Source organism: Peromyscus maniculatus, chromosome 6 (assembly GCF_049852395.1).
Source record: "Peromyscus maniculatus bairdii isolate BWxNUB_F1_BW_parent chromosome 6, HU_Pman_BW_mat_3.1, whole genome shotgun sequence".
In the NCBI taxonomy this organism is placed as follows: domain Eukaryota; kingdom Metazoa; phylum Chordata; class Mammalia; order Rodentia; family Cricetidae; genus Peromyscus; species Peromyscus maniculatus.
Window position 1 is genome coordinate 121,630,122 of NC_134857.1, and position 15,224 is coordinate 121,645,345.

Below are 15,224 nucleotides of genomic sequence, written 5' to 3' on the forward strand. Positions count from 1 at the left end.
TAGTTAAAGATCTTACCAAATGATGTAGAAGAGGAAATATAGATTAAAGTTTCCAGCTCTGCAAAAGATGCTAAGGTTTTCCAGTAGGTGAAATGCCAAGTCAGCGGGACAACCAGTAAGACTTGCAAATCTTTAGAGGCTACTCAGGGAAGACGCCAAGACTCAAGTTGGAATGAACGCTATAGTGTGATTGTATTTTCCAAGACAATAAGCCTCAGTTGTCATAAAAAAAAAAAAAAAAAAAAAAAAAGGAAGCCTAAAGGTAACCTCTGAAATGTTGCATTACTATGTCATCATATCTCCAAGAGCACATGGATATCACTTCATAGCACAAACATGGTTTTCCTCTTATTTAAAGTCAGAGTTAAAGCCCAAGTCATAGCACAATGGTAGAACACTTGCCTAGCATGCAGGAGGCTCTGGATTTCCTCTCCAGCACAGGCAAGTAAAACCAAGTAATTGGCAAGATGGAAATTTTGTCAACTCGAAATGCCGAGTGCAGCTCTAGTCTAACACAGCCTCCTACTCTAAACCTAGTTGAATGAAAAAAGAACGTAACCAGAAACAGAAAAAAACAAAGTAGACGAATGAAATGATCCACTGGACAACAAGAAAACCATAAGAAGTAAAAGGTACGGCAAAGATCTTTACATCTAGAGAAGTAAAGGCTACAAGGAAACACAGCAGATGCAAAGACTGTAGGATGATCCAAGTCAGAACAAGGAATCATTGCCCCCATCAGTAGACTCATCAGACTGTCTACCTTGGTTTAAGACTAAAACACAAATCTAAGAAATGAGAAAAGCTAAATAGTACTGAGCACTTCCCAGAATACACACATGGTTTCATTAACACTAGACCATGGTCTTTGAGATTGAGGGGAACTAAAACATCTTATTCTTCAAAAGTGAAATATGGAAGCCAGGCATAGTAGCACACACCTGTAACTACAGAACAGGGAAACAGATAAAGAGGACCAGGAGTTCAAGACCACCTAGGTCACATGAAACCCTATTTCAAATAAAGTTGAAAATGAACTGAGGCAATGACTCATGGGCAGTGTTTACCACACACATAAGGCTCTGAGTTTGGGAGCCCAGAGCCCACATCGAGTCTAATGTGGTAACACCAATCTATAATCCCAGAATTCCTATGGTGAGATGGGAGGTCAAGATGGGAGAACCCAGAGAATCCCATGAGCCAGCTAGTCTAGCACACACAGCTGCGAACCAAAGATCCTGTCTTTTTTTTTTTTTTTTTTTTTTTTTTTTTTTTTTTTTTTTTTTTTTTTTTTTTTTTTTTTTTTTGGTTTTTCGAGACAGGGTTTCTCTGTGTAGCTTTGCGCCTTTCCTGGAACTCACTTGGTAGCCCAGGCTGGCCTCGAACTCACAAAGATCCGCCTGCCTCTGCCTCCCGAGTGCTGGGATTAAAGGCGTGCGCCACCACCGCCCGGCCGATCCTGTCTTAAATAAGGTAGAAGGTAAGGACATTCAAGATTGATTCAAGATTGTCTATTGACTTGCATATGTGCATCATGATATACCATACACACACACCTGCACTTGCACACAAAAACATACAAAGATTGTTTTTTTTACAAACACCAATCCTAGCCTCCCCTAATATATCCCCGATGGCATCACCTAAAGATGGAGTAAGGAACTAAATCAATTTCATACTTCATCAGTGTTCCCAACAATGTCTCATTTTGCCTTCCATATACAGTCTATTCATGTCCTACATTTTTTGGTAGTCTATAATCTGAAATTTTAAACATATCTCCTCTTCAAAGCAAGACTCAATTATCTCTTTCACACTCTGATTTATAATATATGACATCAAGTTCATTCATATTACATAAATATTTGATTCCATCTGAGATGAAGGCATTATTCATAAACTAGAGATACAAAATATTATTGTTAAACTGCATTATACCTTCCAGGTTTTAAAGAAGTGAGCCAAAAAAGGAATTTATACAGTCATGCTAAGCCAGGGTACATACTAGTAAGTGTAAAGAAAAATGTGTAAGAATGCATAATCATAACTTTCAAATCACAAGCTTAAATGCTTGAAATTTCAAATAAAATGACAGATTGAGAAGTTTTGATGAAATTTGTATGACATCATTTATGTAGATTTTTATATACCAACAAGTTTGTATAAGAGAATGGAAAGAATGTATCTAGGTATTTATAAAATATAATGAATGCATTTGTCATTAATGGCCTCTTTGACCTGAGGACAAGTTTCTATGAATGTTTAAAATATAAATATTTCATTTGAAAATTCTGAGTAAAATTATATAATCAAGTGATTTTATAACAAAGAAGAAATATATCCTTCACTATTAGCTCATATCATTAAAGAATTAAGAATATACCTACTAAATATCAAAATGCCAATTATTTAAAGAGTGGTGTAGCAAGGAGAAAAAAACTGGGTAAAAGTGCTTTAATTTTCTATGTCTAGGAGAAAAGGTATTGATGGAAAATTGTGCTCTCAAGTGTAAGCACAAAAGGAAGAGCAAGAGAGGGAAAAGGACGGGAAGAGCCAAAGGGGGAGTGTGCACAGAAAAAGATACTGCTCCTCTATTCTAGAATTTAGGAAAAAGACTGTAATTCCAACTGTGGCACATAAAAACTGATAAGTTTTTGAAAGGTTGGTTTTATCCTTAAGCTGCTAGGTCTGGAGTAGTCACAAGAAGACATTGTTAGTCTTTGCACCAGGCATACAAAACACATCCTGCACAGTTATCACTGAAAAGAAACTCGAAAAGAAAACTGGAAATCCGGGGTTTTAAAGCAATTTGGAATTTTCTCTTCATGGTTTTGTAAAATATTAAAAGAGAATGTAAAAAAAAAATGTAGCACACCCAATATCTGATGAAGTTTTAGATCAGCTGCCATTTTTTACAAGCAAAAATTCAAACTTTTTCTCTAAAATTTACATCTGTAAAGCAGGTTTGGGAGAAGTTAAGTTGGATTATATGGTCCTCTCTGCTCTAACATCTTTCACAGGATGCTCAAATGATAAAATTCAGTCTATGCTTTAGAGTTAATGAAGCCTTAAACCTCTACACTTAAGGAGGATGTGTATATTATTTCATAAATATGCATAATCATGATGTAGGAAATGCCTAATTTGCCTACAAAAATCTCCCGGGTTTGATGACTGAGGCAAGGAGTGAATCAGGTCCATGGAGAATTACTAAGAAAAACATAATCAAACTTAAATGCTACAGAATAAAGATCATTTTCCAAATTGATTCCAGAAACAGCTTCTAGGTAAATGTCCCTGAAAAGCTAATTTAATTCAATTAAACAATGTGGCATGGTTTTCCTCTGCAGAGAGAGTTAAAATATTTTTATTTGGTACAGATGTTAAAGATAAGTATTTAAAGGAGTGATTGATTTAATTGAGAGAAATGAAGGTTTGAAGCTGTTCACTGAGGACTTGACTGAAAATGGTTTAGTAAGCAGATATGTTTCAGCTGTTACAACATCCATCATTTGTTAAGTGTACAAAGTAAAACCATATTATTTCATATATGGAGGGTTTTTATTATGAATTGCCATATAAGTAAATTTAGTATTATTTATAAATCCAGTATTATTTCCTAAGATTATAGAATAAGCTAAAAAGTTTATATTATTAGAATTCTCCCTCAAATATGCAGTGAATAGAACAGATTTATCACCTAAAAGTTAGGTACAAGCAGAGAACCTGAGTCTGATCCTCAGAAAACCACGTAAAAAGAAAGAAAAAAGTTGGGTGTGGCAACTCATGCCTGTAATTTTAGTGCTGGCAAAGATAGGAGGAACGATGGAGCTTGCTGGCCAGCTAGTCAAACAGGCCAGCTCCTAAGTTTTGTAAAAGACCATGTCTTAAAATAATAATAACAATAATAATAATAACAATGTGTAGCACAATTAAGGAAAGTATTTGATGTCAACCTCTGACCTCCACACTATGTGTACATACATATATGAACATCTACATGCACATGAACACACACACATACACACACACACACACACACACACACACACACACACACACAAAGTAGTAGTTACATTTATTTTGGAATAGTATGAGTTTCCCTTACTAACGTTTCTTAGTTAATTCCATTATATAAGTTGACTAGCAGACGCTCAGGATGAGTAAGTAATGCCTTCATAGCAGCAGTCTGGCCATGGGTTCTTTCTAGTCCATCTGGCTGTTGGCTTCAATAGTGAAATGACTCATAAAAAATGAAGCAACCTGAGGTCACCTACTCCAGGTCCTTTAAACAGAGCAGCCAACTTCTCACGGGGTGGTTCCAATTTCCGAGAACACTTAAAATGAGGGAGAAACTTACTGTAGATACATCGTCCTAATCCGTATTGTCTCTGGCTTCAGAATTGGGTAGGGAAGGAAGGAAGGAAGCTCTTTTGAAATGTAGATTCCCAGTTACATCAAGTCCAGAGAGCCCTCATCTTGAGTTGGGAATGAATAAACAGATCCAAGTGAAAAAAGATGGAAAGGAAACAAAGGTACATTAGACGCCTGATTTTGTAAAGGCCCAAAATGTTAACAGTGCCTCTTTCTGTACAGCAGAAGACATGATTCAAAGGAATTTTGATAAAAGATCTATATGATTTATGTAAGTAATGCCCACACTCTCACATGCAAGAATCTCTGCATTTCCAGAAGTTATTTGTGCAGTGGCATTATTGTCTACTTTAATTTCTTTCTCCATGCCTATTAAGCTTTTCAAAAAATCCTCATTAAAAAAAAAACACTAATTAGATGAACAATATTGTGACTTAATTTTCAGATTATATATTAAGTGTGTTTCAAAACACCTATATTGATATAGAATGGTGTTGCCAATGTACACTTAATTGAAAAACACAAGCAACATAGTCTGGCATGGTGGTGCATGCCTTTAATCCCGGCACTGGGGAAGCAGAGGCAGGTGGATCTCTGAGTTCAAGGGGCCAGCCTGGTCTACAGAGTGAGTTCCAGGACAGCCAGGGCTACACAGAGAAGCCTTGTCTTGAAAAGTAAAAACAAAAACACAACAACAAAAAAAATAAGAGGAAGAGGAGGAAAAAAATACAATCAACAAAACATGTACATAGTCTTTGTTTAAAAATTCACAATGCATTAGAAAAATTTAAGGGAAACAAACAAATAAGACTTTTAATTTTAGGTGCTAATATAAAGAAATGGATTTGTCTTTCTTCCTTTTTTTTTTTTTTCTTAAGACAGAGTCTCACAACATAGCCATGGCTGGCCCAAAACTCAGAGATTTGCCTTCCTCTGCTTCGTCAGTGTTGGGATTAAAACTGTGAGCTACCACACAGGGCAAGAATTTTATTTTCTTAAGGCTAATCTGCAACTTCTAATTTCCTGCATGGAAGATTTATCATAGGTGTCATTAGGAAAAGTTTCTAGCATCTACATACTTCTAGCCACTTACACATGCCCCAGATTTTGAGTTCCTTCTGTGCTCACACAAATGACACTGCCCACCCTGTTTCTCTCTTCCATCATAGTATATTTAATTCATTCTACTAGCAAACCAAATTTATAAACATTGCATTCAGTTGTTTATTTCCGGCCCCCTCCCAATGTACATTCAAACAAGAGTCAAAGACTACCTCTCATGTATCCACACTGCTTAACCAGTGCCTGACCCTAAGCAATGACTCTATAAATATGCACTGTATTCCTGAATGAAAAAATGAGAAGAAGCAGTAACATATATACATCATAAGAACACAGGCTATTAACTAAAAAGTTCAAACCAGTAAAAAGATTGGCAGTAAACTATCTATATAACAACATGCTCATGAGCCAGTGTGGCAAGGACAACCCTTCAATGTGGGAGAGAAAGCAGCTGTCCACTAGAGGTAAAGGAGGCCAACTGCTCTACTCAATCCAAGAAGATTCCTAGAGAAAGAGGCAGCAGAAACCACGTGAACAGAAAACAGGACCTTCCCTCATACAGCTTCTCATAAACTGAGAAGTCTGTATTTATAAACTACAACCTTAATAAGCTGGGAGTGACAAAGTCCACGGACAGTAGTGCAAAAGCAAAGTGCTCAAGGAGAGCAGAATCTAAACCCCAAGGAGAACAGTGGCCTTCAGTAGAGGCAGCCCAAGATGATAGAGCAGGGAAGGAAACAAGAGAACACATGACTTCACGCTCCACCTCCCTGGCCTGTGCGCTCTAGCTGAGCTTCCCAGCAACCTGAGTCGCCTGAAATCAGGGTGCTACAGGTTATCTTTTTGAACCAAGAGCATGAAGTAGAAGGGTTGAAAGTGGTCCTGGACAGGCAGAGGGGACTCCTGACATAGAAGTCAGCAGAAAAATGCACACATGTTTGACAGAGCTGGGGAAGACAGAAAGGATCCGGAAGGGACAGTTGACCGACTGGAATGATCAAACGCAGTGGAGGAAGAGGTTCGTACACAAAAGAATGAGGTGAAACCACGGTGCTTGAGATAGCCATTGAGCCCTCTATTGCATTCTGTAATGAGAGAAATAGCTTCAGGGTAAGCCAGCTGTGCGACGGCTAAAGTGTGCTGGGCAATGGCAGAAGAGCAGCTTCTTCCAAAGAGCCGACGATTTAGTGCCTTTTATAGGCAGCTGTAAAGTGTATTAGTTAGATAAAACACACCGATTCCTACTCAGAGATTAATTTAGGCAAAGCCATGATCATTACTAGCTTCCTTGGAATCACTTTACAGTCATTAATCATCAAATTAAGTAGTGACAGATGTTTCTGTACTTATTTAAATCCCTATCTATCTAAATGTTATAAAAATGACTAAAATGTTTATCTCAATATAGCCAAGCAAGAAATGTTACAGACATGCATATATTGAATTGTACCTTCGTTTTCCTTTAGCCAACAAGTAAATACAATCTTCAGGGGGGAAACAATCCCAAGACTACTTTGTATCTGCTAAAGTTGCATCCGTGTCCAGCCATTTATTTACTGATTGAAAAAGAGGGAAAGTAAAGTCAGATGAATTAAATACTCGGCATTATTTCAGCAATCACTGCCTGCCTACTTACTAGCAGTGCTCTCTAAAGGGCCGAGATTCAACAGTGGGTCAAGTCCAGATCTCAGCTCAGGCTGTCCTGCCGGGAACTTCCCAAATTTTCAAAGTTGGCAGAAAACAATGCCTCTCAGACCCTACTGGAAGACTTCTTCTACCTCGCTTTTCTTCTGCAGCCTACCTTACCACAAAGGTTTCCTCTCCCATACCCCTTCCAAAAAGAGTATGTTCTGACAACTATCCTGGCATCATCCATAGCTCTGAGAACACTCCATACTTCCCAGGATGCACTGTGGTTCCCCAAACACCAGGCATGCATGCAGCCAAGAGACATCTGAAGAGAGATAAGGAGGTTACATCTGGAGATTGTGAGAAGGGACTGAATTTGACGTTTGAAAGTCATGTCTGGCTGGGGGTGGCACTTAGTACTAAGCACTTGCCTAATGTGCTCAAGGTAATAGGTTCATTCCCCAACACTAGAAGAGAAATGAATGAACGATGGGAATTAACCCAGTGATCCTCCTGTTCAGTGACAAGAATGCTTGCTCAGTGACTCCCGGTTCCATCCTTTGCCAGCCTCTCCGCTATATCACCACACAGCCTCCCGCATCCTCTCACTGTGGGCTCTCTTCCTGTCACTAGACAGGTGTGCTACATCATATTTGCCCAATTCTCTAGCAACCTCCACAGCACTCAATAAAATATACTTTGAATAAAATGCTTCATGCTCTGGGCCTGGCTATCCCTCTGAATTCATCCCCATTGTTTCCCATAGTTTCTGGTCAGTATGTGACCACTTGTTTCTCCTGGATCCTCGGGGTTGCCCTTGGACCACCTGATTCTAGGCAGCCTGGGTCTTCTTGTCACATGACCCTGACTTTCCTCCTAATGGCAACTTTCACTACAGGAAATGACTTATGCTTATGTAATCCACTCTCTTCCTTCTCTAGAGCACAAGTCCAATGACAAGGACTGTGTTTCTCTTATCTTACACAATGTCTCCGCAGCATGTAACGATGAGATGTCCAGAGCAGGCACACAGATATTCAAGTGAAAACAAAGGTAATCAAGATATTTGTAAGTGTATGAAAGTAGATATGAGCATATAAGTGAAAAGATACCATAAAATGTGAAAACAAATTGCCTGGTGTAAATTATACAGCATCCTTTTCATCTTAGTACAGATGTACATGAAAAGTCCTTGAAAGTAACATCATAAACATCCTGATTTTTATCCACTCTGAGTCTTCATATACTTCTTTCCAATTTTTTGGAGGTTTGTTTGGGTTTGTTGTTGTTGAGGCAGAATCCTGCTATGTAAACCTGGGTAGCCTAAAACTCACTGCGTAGACCAAGGTGGTCTCAAATCCTCCTGCCTCTGCCTTCTGAGTGCTAGGATTATAGGATGCACCACCACACCCCTCTGTGATACTTGTTTTTCAACCATAACTTTCCTGGTAAGTTACAGGTGAAACAGATGACTGTTATGGGAGTTAACTGATGGCCTCTGGTCAAAAAAACAAACCTCAAAAGTGGCCACTAATATGTCTCAACCCTTTTTTTCTCCCACTTCCCCTATCCACTTTCAACACATAAACAAAAAAAAAAATTGTAGCCATGGGAGAGAGAAAAAATGCACATACTGCAAACTTAAAAATTCTTTGCAGGTTAAAAAACAAAAACAAGAAAACTCTCCCGTCAAATATGGCACTGTTAGCTTGTTAAGCTCTTCAGGCTTCATCTTCTTCATCTTTAATACTAATATATGATGATGAGATTCTCTAAACCCACTTACTCATAAATCAGTGATCTTCTGTTCTTCTATGTTAATCTACTTCCCCAAATTTACCAAGAATCAAAGCAAAAGAGAACCATCTGTCCTTCATGGAGTGCTTGAGTATCCATCAGTTATCAGGCACTGTACTTGGCATCTATTTCCCGACAATTCCACCACAATGAAATAACTGTATAGCAAGGGAAAGCTAAGGACACAGTCACCACAGTGAAGTGGACATAAGGACAGATGCAACAAAAAAACCCAAGAAACAGAGAAGAAAGGCAGAAGAGCTCTTGCTGGGTTCAAGTGGGTAACACAAAATGTGGATGATAAATACTAATCAAGTGCTGAGGAAGAGGAGGGGGGACTCCAATACCAAGAGATAAACATGAGTTTAAACTGCCCCATGTTTTCAAACAAATAACAAAACCAACATTTGCTATAATGAAAAATACTTTAAGGGGTTGTCTCAGTTTTCAAAGTTTATGAGGAAAACTCTCAGTTAATTCCTTTAATAAATAATGTCCAACAACTGGGACATTTTGAGAGACTTTTTTAAACAGCCACAAGTTGCTCAAGTGGTGGTAAAAAGTTACTCAGGGACTACAATAATCTAACGGGGTTTCGGACAAGCCTGCCGGACTGCACACGGGCAACACCTGGCCAACAAGGTGGCCAAGGTGCTGTAAACGGTGATGATTCACGAGCTCGACATAAATCAAGGTGTTTCACTCGCCAAAAACCAACATTTTGATTTCAATTCGCAAATCAGTGCTACTAAACTTCATCAGCAGCCCCTCACACATGGGTAATGAGGTCATATCAACCTGCCTCCTGTGACCAGAAGGAAAAGGTGGTTTGCTAAACGGCAATTCAGGTCGGACAAATAACACACTGTACCCAGCTCTGTCGCCCTGGGCCATATTTTGGCTAAAAACAAAGGTACACTATGCAGGACTAAAGAAAACTGAGAATGGGAGCAATTAGCTTCAAGCTAAGTTTTCCATAAAAAGCCATCACTGGTATGATTTGCTTCCAACACACAAACTTTTTTTTTTGGTGTCGCACAATGATCCAAGTGTGTCACAACTCACATATTTCACTAACATGTAATATCCTTGACAACATCCTTGTAATGAGAATTCTCCAAAGAAATTATTGATCCATGGAATGTCTCATATTTTTTAAATTACTGACAAATCCTTTCCTATTTTCTTTGCAGTTAGACATAATTCTCTTTGATCAACAGAGTGTAAAGAAGGTATAAAAGTACAAAGATGAAATTATTTTTTTCTTAAAATGCAAATGTCCCTGTTGACATACAGCATTTCCCTTAACTTCCTCAAACCAATAATTAAGAGAAGTTGTGACCAAGATCCCAAAAACACGCATAAGAAAACTAGAGACTTGGCCTCAAGTTAAGACAGCAAGAGGTTTCCACACCAAGTGCTTTTTCAAATTATTTTCAAATGCTCTTCAGCTGAACTCCCTCCTAACTGGTGGAGCCTTTTGTTTTTCCAGAATTCAGGAACCTTCTCTCAGGTGGTTCCGCTTCCCTACAGATATGTCTGGAACCTTCTGTTACTCAGCTCTCTTCTTCTGTTTTGTTTCTCTGGCACCTTTGTGGCTGCTCACAGTCACTGACCTCACCTTGGTGGAAAGTGACTATGAAAAGAGCAGTCCCTAATAACTCAAGGAAGCAACAAGGTCCCCATTCAGAACGCTGAGCACTCAGTCTCCTTGGAGAGGCTCAAAGAAACAAGATACCTGCCGCCCCGCACAACTTCCGGAGGGTCTTTCTCCAATGCTAAGAGCCCTCACCCTGCAGGGGACCGCTGGGAATAGCGTGGAGCCACTCGGGACGGGAGGAGAGGAGTGCCGGGGAGAGGGAGTAAAGTCGGTCCCCAAGTGAGGGACCGCGTTGGAGAGACTCAGGAGGAGAGTGGAAGAGAGGAGGTCGGAGGGGATGGAGTGACGGCGGGCTGGGGAGAACGCGAGGGGACTGGAGGCTGCGGCTGTCCCCTGAGCGCGGTGGCTCGCCGGGCGGGTCCCGAGAGCGGGCGAGGCAGGTGGCTGGTCTCGAGCTGGGCACCCTGCAGTGTCCCAGGCGCTCGCGGTCCCGGCGCGCCCTGCTGTGCTGGTGCCCCGCTCCGGGAGGAGCACGTGTCCCGCCCCGATCTCCGCACAAAGCGCGGATTGCCCCGGAGACCCCCAGCCCGCCCCCAGCACCCCAGGAGGGCACCTTACCCGCCGCCGCGCCCGGGAGCCCGCGTCCTCCGCGCCCGCCCGCACTCCGCGCACCACGCCGGCAACTTCTGCCGCTGCTGCCGCCGCCGCCGCCGCAGTGGCCGCAGCTCCTTTCCCTCCTCCCGCTCCGCCGCCGCCGCCGCCGCCGCCGCTGGAATTTTTCTCACTCTCCCTCTCCAGCTCCCACTAGTGACTGCAGACTGCGAGCCAAGCACTTAGCGCAGGGATTACGCGGCCCGGCGCCTGGAGCGGCCCCAGCCACCTCCAGACCCGTCCTCCTTAGAGCATCCCTGGCGCTGCAGCCCGACCAACGTCCCTGGCTGGTCCAAAAGCCTCCCCACACGCCCCCTTCAGCTCCGAGAAACAAAGCGCGCGCAAGCAGCGCTGAACGGTGCGAGCTGGGAAGGACTCCAGAAGGCAGAGTGCGGTGAACTTCAACTTCTTCGGGGCCAGCAACACTTTGGAGAAGTTATGGAAACGTTGGTCACACACCTCATAAAGGGGGTGGGGGTGGGGGGAGAAGCACATCGAATTAGAATCCACAGTCTCGGGTGGGGGCTTAGAAATCTTGAGACATACAGTTAGGCTTCCTAGGAAAAAGAAAATTTTCTTTTACACAGATATTTTAAAACTGTAAACAATGAAAAGTAACCAAAAAATTCCATTTGCCTTTGATGAAATTTTACAGTTTGGCTTGGGGAAAGCATTTAACATCGTTACTTTGTGGTCTCCTGGCTAAGTCTGTAAGTGTTTCAACACTTTGAGAAATAAATATAAAGTAAGGTGATTCTGCTTCTCCAAAGATTTAGGGAGCACAACTAACCTCTTTCAAATCAGCCACTTGCCAACTGTTTCCCAGGGCGATATCTCGTCGATTCCAAATATCTTTTCATCCTGAGGCTTTTCAGATGCCCATTTCCCACCATAATTTATTTCCTCATTTTGTAATTTTTTATTCCAAATATATTGAGCAGCTCCATTATTCCTCCTTAGAAGTGTGATTTAAATACTACATTATGTCACTCTGAAGTAGGTTTCTTACAATTTTGTTATTATTATCTATTTAATTCTTACCATTTGATTTCACTCCTTTGGTTCTGAAGTTGTTCCCACTGAATCAGACGTTAAACAAAAATCTTTTCACTTATAAATAAAAGAACAAATTCAGGTGGCCACAAATTTACTGCATACAGGTCCCTCAGGAGCAGGTGAGGTTCCTGGTGTTAATTGATGAGTTAGTAAACTGTGGGCACATTTCTCCTGAAATGACAATGTTAGGGGCCCCGGGGAAATCTGCCTGCCCCATCGTGTACCTATGCTATAGTTCCTGAAGCCAGACTGCAAGAAAAACGTTGTATAGGAAGTTTTCTAAGTGGATAAATTGCTTGTTGATGTCTCCTTTCCTTATGGGCCATTGCTCTGGTCCCAGGTGCCAGTACTGAAAGCACTGCAAGGTGGAATCCAGCCCTCCCGAGGCTCACTCCTTCTCTGTATACTCTTTCTCTTCTTTCCAAACTGTAAGTATCTAACCATTGAACTTGCCTTCTGCATGGTCCTCAGTCAGATTTTTCATCATTTCCATCTGTTGACATTAGTTTTAAAAAGGAAAAAAACTTGACTGGATTTACCTGCTGTAATGTGGAGATTACTCGTAACCTTTACTTGATAGATGAATAGAAGTCTCCTTTATTTTCTGTCCTTGTAAACTGTTGTTAAATAAATTGGACATTGTGGGTAAGGTACTGGAAAACTGAATCAGAAGGAAAACCCTCTATAGGTCTTCAGACCAAGAAGGAGTCATTTAAAAAAAAAAATCTCTGAATAGAAGAAAAGGAGGAGAGGGCTCCATAAACCATGTTCAAGGAGGATCTTAGAATATAGTACTTTGTGAGGCAGCAACAGGGGGTTCACAGAGCAAGCCATTTGGTGATCTACAGCAAATGACCATGGCAAGCTAGGCACTGGTATTCAAGAAATAACTGCATCCTTCCTTCTTCAAACTCCTAATAAAGATAAGCTCTTCTAAAAATAGAACATTAGAGATTTATCATTTAGTGCATGAACACACAGCTTTTAGTGCACAGAGACTCTTGGGGTGTGGCATGAACAAGTGTAGTGTGTGTGGGAAAAGGAATGACCTTGAATATGCTAATGAGATAGGGCTTCCCTTTCTAGATGAAGATGCAGATGGGGAGTGTTGCTAAGCTGTGAGGTTAAAGGGTGAATGGGGATTTTTTCAGATGATCATTTAGAGGTACCTGGTGAGAGAGAAGCAGAAGGGCATAATTTATTAAGAGAGTTCTATAAAGAATGAAGATCTGGACCAGGCAATAGCAGGCTGCAAGATCACCATAGACCCTGAAGGTTGCATCCAACAAGAGGTAGTGACCCTCTACAGTGCTCTCAAAAGCAATAGAAAACACTGAGGAGAGGAGAGAAGGTCTTCATTTGGTAACAGGACAAATTTCAGCCAAGTCAAGATTTCCTTTTGCTCTCCAGTTATAAACAAAGACAGCAAGACATCACCAGCAAGGCTGTCAAACTATTTGCAGACATATTTCTTACTACGGAAGACATTGGTCCAGGCACACTGGAATTAACTATTCTAAGAAATCACATATAGGAAAACTGAACAGATCTAAGGTAGGATGGCATGAATTTCCATACTTTCAGCTCCCTTTGTCCTACAACTTTCCTTTTTTGTTTGTTTGTTTGTTTGTTTGTTTTTCGAGACAAGGTTTCTCTGTGTAGTTTTGGTGCCTGTCCTTACAGAGATCTGCCTAGCTCTGCCTCCTGAGTGCTGGGATTAAAGGTGTGCACCATTGCCGCTTGGCTAACTTTCCTTTTTCTAGCTCCTTTCAAGGTTATAAATGCCACCAACAATTAATATAAACCCAAGAATACCATGTTAGTAACATCCTAAAGTGCATCATTTTTCAAGAATAATTTTTGTTTTTAATTATTCATATGCCGGGGGTGGGGGGGGAGCACATGAGTACAGGTGCCTGTGAATACCATTAAATTGTTCAACTCTTGAGGTACAACCTGCCTAATGTTGATGCTGAGAGCCCAACTCAGGTTCTCTGCAAGAGCAGGATGTACTCTTAACCATCTAACCATCTCTCCTACGCCTGTGATTTTGAACTATTATATTTCTAACCATAAAAGTGTGAGTCTTGTTTTAGGAATCAGATGAAGGAAATATTTCAACAGAAGGAAGAAACCTCTTTCCTGAGCTCCTCAATTCTTCTGTGATAGTCTAGCAGTCCATTACTGTATATTGCCTTTATGTACACAACATAAAAAGTTAAGCCTCACAACTATAGTACTTAAATCCTTGATCATTAATACAAGACTGTGTGACTATGCAATGTACAGATAGCTTCTATAATAGAAGCAAAATTTATAGCTCATTTCAGGCACACCACTAAGTAGATCAGATTCATCAGCAAACTAAAGCCTCATGACAATCAGCATTATTTTCATTCCACTTTACAAACGAAGAAAGCAAGGCAGAGAGAAGCTTGATACCACCCCCAAGGCCAGGCTAGAGAGTAGAAGAGAGAGAGCTGGAGACCAGACAGTCTGGCTGCAGCACCTCGGTCTAATCAATGCTCTGACTGCCTCAGGAGCAGTGGGGACATTTTTCAAGTATCAAGTGACCAGACAGGAACAGAAAAAGCTAAAGATTGTGAAACTCAGACAACATATGATCTTGATCTGACAAAGGGTGGAAAACAAGGACATTGAGTTCCATCATTCAGTCACAGGCTTTCCCTGGGTTCTCAGTAGGTAGCTATCTAGGGTAGTGGTGGGGGATACAGGCAATGACATGAGCAGTATCAGAGTCCCCTCTGGGGTGCTATACAAGTTTCTCTAGTAGATCCTCTACCCAGCTTCTGGAGAATTCTTCTCCTGTTTTGCATCACTATCTTCTGGTGTTTTATTCAAAATCTTTTGTGCCCCCTAAAACTAGGTATTTTTAGCTCAAAATTGGATTATGTTTTCATGTTTTGTAACAGATTGCATGATAAAGCAGAGGGAGTCCAAGCTGAGAACTACAGAGAGTTATGCTAGAGGGAGCTCCTCCAGTGGGGAGAAAGACAGTTCGAAAGAACGCCAAGTCCCCTTGATATTTTTTGAT

At 41.0% G+C, this 15,224-nt stretch overlaps 1 protein-coding gene across 2 annotated transcripts in view; it reads right to left on the minus strand.

Moving 5' to 3' along the window:
* Positions 1 to 11,230, minus strand: part of Bmpr1b (bone morphogenetic protein receptor type 1B) — a 336,975-nt gene extending 325,745 nt beyond the window's left edge. Inside the window, exon 1 of one of the 2 annotated variants that reach the window (XM_076575066.1) lies at positions 11,081 to 11,230. The gene's annotated coding sequence lies outside the window, so the exon portion shown is untranslated. The remainder of the gene's footprint in view (positions 1 to 11,080) is intronic. The other variant, XM_016004741.3, reaches the window with a different exon arrangement.
* Positions 11,231 to 15,224: the final 3,994 nt, after the last annotated feature.